Raw genomic sequence first — 7,859 nt, 5'->3', positions numbered from 1 at the left:
TTCAACACACAGGCACAATTAACACGTCTGAAAACGTCTGCACACTTACTAGCTGCACCGTACTCTGACATGCACCAACACACCTCTGGGTATGTGGACTGCTGCCAGCGCCACCGTGCAACGACCGCAGGTCAAAGCACCGTATGGTCATACACCGAGGTGATTTAAGCCCGCAGACCGCCTACCAGAGCGTTGTTTCAGCACGTATCAGCATTACCCTTAATTGATGAACAAGGATGTAGATGGTCATAGTATCGCATACACAAGGTATAAAAGGGCAGTGCATTGATGATGCTGGCATTTGTATTCATGTGATTCATGTGAGAAGGTTTCCAACGTGATTATGGCCTTACAATGGGAATTAACAGACCTTGAACGCGATGGTAGTGGAGCTAATGCATGGGGCATTCCATCCCGGAAATCGATAGGGAATTCAGTATTCCGAGATCCACAGATTCAAGAGTGTGCCGAGAATCCAAATTTCAATCATTACTTCTCAGCACGGACAACGCAGTGGCCGACGGCCTTCAGTTAATGACCGAGAGCAGCCGCGTTTGCGTAGAGTTGTTAGTGCTATCAGACAAGAAGCGCTGCGGGAAATAATCGCAGAAATCATTGTCGGACGTACGACGAAAGTATCCGTTAGGACAGTACGGCGAAATTCGGCCTTAATGGGCCATGGCAGGGACGACTAACGCGATTGCCTTTGTGAACAACACGACTTTACCTGCAGCGCCTGTCTCGGGCTCGTGATCATACCGGTTGGGCTCTAGACTACTGGGAAACCGTGACCTGGTCAGATGAGTCCCGATTCCAGTTGGTAAGAGCTGATGGTAGGGTTCGAGTGTGACGCAGACCCCACGAAGCCATGGACCCAAGCTATCAACGAGGCAGTGTGCAAGCTGTCGGTGGCTCCATAACGCCGTGGGCTGTGTTTACATGGAATGAAATGGAGTGAAACCTCTGGTATAAATGACATTGACTGGAAATGTTTACGTTCGGCTACCTGGAGACCATGTGCAGCCGTTCGTGGCATTCTTCTTCCCAAAAAAAAGGATGGAATTCTATCAATGGAAATAAGTTTGTCGCTTACTACATTTTCGCTTTTCACGCAGTCAGGTGTGAGTTTCAGTTTGTTTCTTCTTTACTACCGATTCTATTCGCAATACGGGTAGCAGACAGTATCCACACATGCCGCTGAATGTTCCAGAGAAATTATATCTTTGTATGACACGTAATTCAGGAGATCTGGCGTCACAAACACTGAGAGGCGTTAAAAACTTTTATTTGCTTAAAAATTAGCGCATATTACCCAGACTATACTCACCCATTGTTTGATAGTCAGAGCTCTTAGAGATTTCCAACGAACTTAGAGCGTAGTTTCAAACCTTTTCTTAACTTTTTCTCGCTTACATGTTTAACGTCAAATATTTATCACATTAACTCATTTGTAAACAATCTGAAGCTGTTTTATACTTGGGAGTTCGTGTCTTTAAAGAGGGTAGGACGTGAAACGGGCCGACTTGGAGCAGGAGAGGCACCACAGGACATTTTAATTTGCACTGTCTATACTTTTACTAATACATTGATAAAACTTTGTCGGCATGACCAGGAAGGATTCAGGATTCACACTCATAGCAGCGAAAGTTCAAAAACACGAAAAAATAATATTTTTTAAATGTGAAATTTGATGATTTTCTTCACTTACTGTTGGCTGCATTTGTTGCTATAGGTACACTTCTCTTCATAAGTAAGAGAGATTCCTAGATGAATTTTGCACAGCTTACAAACCATACTTACAGGAGTATGAAACTCTAGAATTTATTTAATCTATGGAAAAATGAATGGGCTGTTACGTTTCAAACTTCGTGTTTAGAGATGACTCGATTTTTATAGTTAATCATCGCAATTTTTACCACAGTTTTTAACAGATTTGGGAAATTCTAGAGTTTCATGCACCTGTAAGTATGGTTTGTATGGTGTGCAAAATTCATCGAAGAATCTCTCTTACTTTGAAGAAAAGCAACAAATGCAGCCAATGCCAAGTGAAAAAATTATGAAACTTCACATGTAAAAAAAATTTGTTTTGTTATGTTTTTCAACTTCCTCTGCAATGAGTATGAATCCTGAATCCTTCCTGGCCATGCTAACAAAGTTCTATGAATTTGTTTGTAAAAGTATAGACAGTCTAAATTAAAATGTCCTACGGTGTCTCTCCTGCTCCAAGTCGGCCCGTTTCACGTCCTACCCCCCTTAAAGAATCGAGAGTTCGCTGGTTATATTCTAAACAAACAAGGAAAAAATTGCTGAAGTATACAGTTATGAAGCTCTTGCAAGTCTTAGACGAAATTATAGAATGTTGCGCCGGCACGTGTGGCCGAGAGGTTCTAGGCGCTTCAGTCCGGAACCGCGCGTCTGCTACGGTCGCAGGTTCGAATCCTGCCTCGGCCATGGATGTGTGTGATGTCGTTAGGTTAGTTAGGTTTAAGTAGTTCTAAGTCTAGGGAACTGATGACCTCAGATGTTAAGTCCCACAGTTCTTAGAGCCATTTGAACCATAGAATGGTGTCAAAAGTATGAATACCACTTTGTCTGACGTAAACAAATATTAAAAAAGCTTTTAATTCACTCTCAAGGTGATCATACAAACTGTCTTTGAGAAAAAATAATTGATTCGACCTATATTAATGCACAGAAAAATGTATAATTCAGTGTTTAAACATCCCTCAGACTTCAGCAGGGAAGTGAAAAACATCGAATCGAAGCAGAAATTAGGTAAGAAAATTTCATCACCACAACTATTCCGGCAGCCACATATGAAGTTTTCAGATCCTTAAAGTAAGAAGATGAGAAAGGTATGCATGTTAAAAACATAGCTTAACCATCTATGCTTTGGACATTGCGTTGCCCTATTTGTCTGCAGTCTACAAAAAACTTCAGCTACTAATGCAAGAACTTAAAAGCACAAAGTTGAAAGTAAAGTTTTTGCAGACAGTACAATTATAGGAATTCATAACAGCAACAGTACACTTACTAGGGAAGGGTTAAAGGCAAATGGTTTATTATTGAATTTTGCCAAGACTTAGTACGTATAGTTCAGTCTTTCCACAGAAAGCTAAAAAAATAGTGTTCTCAGACAATGAAATACAAGGAGTAAAAACTTTTAAGATTTTGGGACGCAGATAGACCACAGCCATGACTGGAAAACACACTGCATAGACTTAATGAAACGCCTTCATTCAGAAATGCTTGTATCAAGCATGATTACTGCTACAGTTGATTTCAAAATAAAGAAACTCAGTTTATTCTTCATGTTTATAATCATTAACGCGTTATAGAATCTATTTCTGAGGAGACTAAACATACAGAAACAGTATTTTCAGAATGCAGAAACGTGTCGTAAAAGTCGTGTCTCGTGTTATTCTAAAACATTATGCAGAGACCTCTTTAGGAAACTGGCTGTTTGACAGTTACTTTACAGTATATGTCCTTTGTCATTGGCAGTATTTCAGAGCACATTAAATGTCATGGAGAAGGGGCGGTCAAAAAGTTTTCGTTCGAAGGCCGTACAGAACCAGAATCGGCATGCCAATCAGGCAAAATCGCCGTAGGCATTCAGGGCGATCATCCCACCGATGTATCAGCTTGATGATTCCTGTTTGGAAAACCACGATGTCGTGCTGCGCGAAGAAGTCCGTCACTGCCTGCTGTACATCCTCGTCCAACAGTAATCGCCGACACTTCAAGACCTTTTTTAAGGGACCGAAGTCGTGATAATCGGATGGGTAGAGATCAGGACTATAGGGAGGGTGTTCAAGTGTCTTCCGCTTGGGTTGGTAGAGCCTGGCCTCCCAGATCGACCGGCGTCTTGTGTCGAATTGCGACCAGACCGGATCTGGCGCACCATTTCACAAAGGAGGTTATCAACAGACAAGCTACCCATACACACTGTTCATTCTCCGAAGGATATCTACCGGTGTCCTTCGGCAGTCAAGAAGAAAATAACAGCATGTTAGTCCTGTTTGGACGCATTTCGTAATAATGTCACCATCACAAGTTTCTTTGTGTGGCCATTCTCAGCAGCAAGCATATAAATACTTGTTTTGCAAATCAAACTGCCTTTTCCTGCTGCTAATTATTTTATTTAATCCATACGCGTTTCGCCTTCTACTGTTTTAAGGCATCATCAGTGGGATGATTTTCTGGTGGTGTTTCCTCACATCTGGTCTGGAGGTCGCGCTACGACTTTTATCACTGTTCTATATTCACCTCTTCGTGTTTTCGCCCTCCACACGCTGTAAACCATGTTTCTCACTCTTTTTTGTGGTGGACTATCGTTCTTCTGTCACTCGATACAAGTATTTCGTCGTACACTATGAAAAGAAGTGTACGACGAAATAGTTGTACCGAGTGACAGAAGAACGATAGTCCACTACAAAAAAGAGTGAGAAACATGGTGTGCAGTGTGTGGAGGACGAAAACACGAAGAGGTGAATATAGAACAGTGATAAAAGTGGTAGTGCGACCTCCAGACCAGATGTGAGGAAACGCACACCAGAAAATCATTCCACTGATGATGCCTTAAAGCAGTAGAAGGCGAGACGCGTATGAATTAAATAAAATAATTAGCAGCAGGAAAAGGCAGTTTGATTTGCAAAACAAATATCACCATAGTTTACGTTTCCTCATTTACATATGAAAGATACGAATATCACACTAATCCCTTGCTTACATGCCGGTGCTTTTATAACCGATCGGAAATATTTTGATAGCCCATTATAAATAATGTGGTCGAGTTTAAGACTGAATTATAGAACTTGCTTTTAGGAGCCTCCATCTATTCCACCGAAGGGTGTCTTTGCACAAACTCTTGAATTTCGTGTTTTAAGTTAGTTTGTAACTATAATTAACGCTGTAGTACAGTAATGTAAAGTCATTTCACTTTGTGGCAATCACATTAAATAAAATTTACGTCCTTAACTTCTTTCCACATCCAACAGACCCCTTTTCGTGGAATACGACTAAGGTAATATGATGCAATGCAATGAAACTAAGGCAGTGTGTAACTAAACTTGAAAATAAAAGAGGACAGCTTAATATGTGTCACAGAACCAGCTGATGAGACTTTATGTCTATGGTGTTTGACATTTTTATCGGCCGGAATCGCGCTAGTCACTTCCGCGTCGCGCTATCCAGGTGGGACCGTGGTTGCTGGCTCTACGCATTTGTTTGACGTCAGTCTGGTCCCCATGACTCACCGGCCTAGCCCACACACATTTATGTTCCCATAATTATTTGGTGGCACCTGAAGATCGGGCTTTATGCTTCGAAACCGGCGGCAGAATAAATTAAGAAATTACTGACTGATTAACGTCTGTGCTTTTATGTAACCAAAGCAATTACTGTTGATGCAAGTGCATTTCACATACATGAACGCTAAAAAACTCACTAATTAGTGTTGTTATTTTTTGCTCTATAGAAATTTCTTCATCATGATAAAAGGCAGAAGTTTCCTGTTGTTACACATAAGTCCAAGTTATGTACGAATAACAGAAATATGTTTTAAATAATCTCGACGAAGTACTGAAGCATTGTTCGTAATGTTTCCTTTTTTTGGATCTTTTTTTATTTTTACCTCTTTTCAGGAAACTGAATTTTCCTGCACTATATGATGCATTTGCATTTTTCTAATTTTTCCTACAACATCCCTCTATTTCACGTTACAAGTCAACAATTTTCGAATAAAATCTGAGTTAAATATTGTTAATTTAAATTTACTGTAAATGCTGAGCCGGCCGGTGTGGCCGTGCGGTTTAGACGCTTCAGTCTGGAACCGCGTGACCGCTACGGTCGCAGGTTCGAATCCTGCCTCGGGCATGGATGTGTGTGATGTCCTTAGGTTAGTTAGGTTTAATTAGTTCTAAGTTCTAGGCGACTGATGACCTCAGAAGTTAAGTCGCATAGTGCTCAGAACCATTTGAACCATTTTGTAAATGCTGTTTATTTTTAGGTAACAGACAGTAGAATAACTCCAGAATGAGATTTTCACTCTGCAGCGGAGTGTGCGCTGATATGAAACTTCCTGGCAGATTAAAACTGTGTCCCCGACCGAGACTCGAACTCGGGACCTTTGCCTTTCGCGGGCAAGTGCTCTACCAACTGAGCTACCGAAGCACGACTCACGGTCGGTACTCACAGCTTTACTTCTGCCAGTACCTCGTCTCCTACCTTCCAAACTTTACAGAAGCTCTCCTGCGAACCTTGCAGAACTAGCACTCCTGAAAGAAAGGATATTGCGGAGACACGGCTTAGCCACAGCCTGGGGGATGTTCTCAGAATGAGATTTTCACTCTGCAGCAGAGTGTGCGCTGATATGAAACTTCCTGGCAGATTAAAACTGTGTGCCCGACCGAGACTCGAACTCGGGACCTTTGCCTTTCGCAGGCAAGTGCTCTACCAACTGAGCTACCGAAGGCAAAGGTCCCGAGTTCGAGTCTCGGTCGGGCACACAGTTGTAATCTGCCAGGAAGTTTCATATCAGCGCACACTCCGCTGCAGAGTGAAAATCTCATTCTGGAAACATCCCCCAGGCTGTGGCTAAGCCGTGTCTCCGCAATATCCTTTCTTTCAGGAGTGCTAGTTCTGCAAGGTTCGCAGGAGAGCTTCTGTAAAGTTTGGAAGGTAGGAGACGAGGTACTGGCAGAAGTAAAGCTGTGAGTACCGGCCGTGAGTCGTGCTTCGGTAGCTCAGTTGGTAGAGCACTTGCCCACGAAAGGCAAGGGTCCCGAGTTCGAGTCTCGGTCGGGCACACAGTTTTAATCTGCCAGGAAGTTTCAGTAGAATAACTGTTTTTGTGTTGTGGTCTTTATTCCAAAGATTGGTTTGATGCAGCTCTCCATGCTACTCTATCATTTGCAAGCCTCTTCATCTTCGAGTAACTACTGCAACCTACATCCCTCTGAATCAGCTTAGTGTATTTTCGTCTTCGTCTACCTCTACGATTTTCACCCTCCACGCTTCCCTCCAGTACTAAATGGTGATCCCCTAATACCTCAGAATGTGACCTATCAACCGGTCCCTTCTCCTACTCAACTTGAGCCACATATTCCTCTTCTCTCCTTTTCTATTCAGTACCTTCTCATTAGTCATGTGATCTATCCATGTAATCTTCAGCATTCTTCTGTAGCACCACATTTCAAAAGCTTCTATTCTCTTCTTGTCTAAACTGTTTATCGTCCATGTTTCACAACCATAGACGGCTACACTCCATACAAATACTTTCAGAAAAGACCTCCTGACACTTAAATCTATACTCCATGACAACAAATTTCTCTTCTTCAGGAACGTTTTCCTTGCCATTGCCAGTCTACATTTTATATCCTCCCTACTTCGACCATCATCCGTTATTTTGCTTCCCAAATAGCAAAACTCATTTACTACGTTAAGCATCTCATTTCCTAATCCAATTCCCTCAGCATCACCCGACTTAATTCGACTACATTCCATTATCCTTGTTTTGCTTTTGTTGATGTTCACCTTATATCATCCTTTCAAGACACTATCCATTCCGTTCAACTGCTCTTCCAAGTCCTTTGCTGTCTCTGACAGAATTGCAATGTCATCGGCAAACCTCAAGGTTTTTCTTCGACCATCATCCGTTATTTTGCTTCCCAAATAGCAAAACTCATTTACTACGTTAAGCATCTCATTTCCTAATCCAATTCCCTCAGCATCACCCGACGTAATTCGACTACATTCCATTATCCTTGTTTTGCTTTTGTTGATGTTCACCTCATATCATCCTTTCAAGACACTATCCATTCCGTTCAACTGCTCTTCCAAGTCCTTTGCTGTCTCTG

At 42.0% G+C, this 7,859-nt stretch overlaps 1 non-coding gene across 1 annotated transcript; it reads right to left on the bottom strand.

Annotated features, from left to right (window-relative positions):
- Positions 1–6,099: 6,099 nt before the first annotated feature.
- Trnas-cga (transfer RNA serine (anticodon CGA)) lies at positions 6,100–6,174 on the bottom strand. The gene has a single exon. It is a non-coding gene; the product is annotated as a tRNA-Ser (tRNA).
- Between the last annotated feature and the right edge of the window lie 1,685 nt (positions 6,175–7,859).

This window comes from Schistocerca serialis, chromosome 7 (genome assembly GCF_023864345.2).
Source record: "Schistocerca serialis cubense isolate TAMUIC-IGC-003099 chromosome 7, iqSchSeri2.2, whole genome shotgun sequence".
NCBI classification, from domain to species: Eukaryota; Metazoa; Arthropoda; class Insecta; order Orthoptera; family Acrididae; genus Schistocerca; species Schistocerca serialis.
This window is presented reverse-complemented; position numbering and strand designations above follow the sequence as displayed.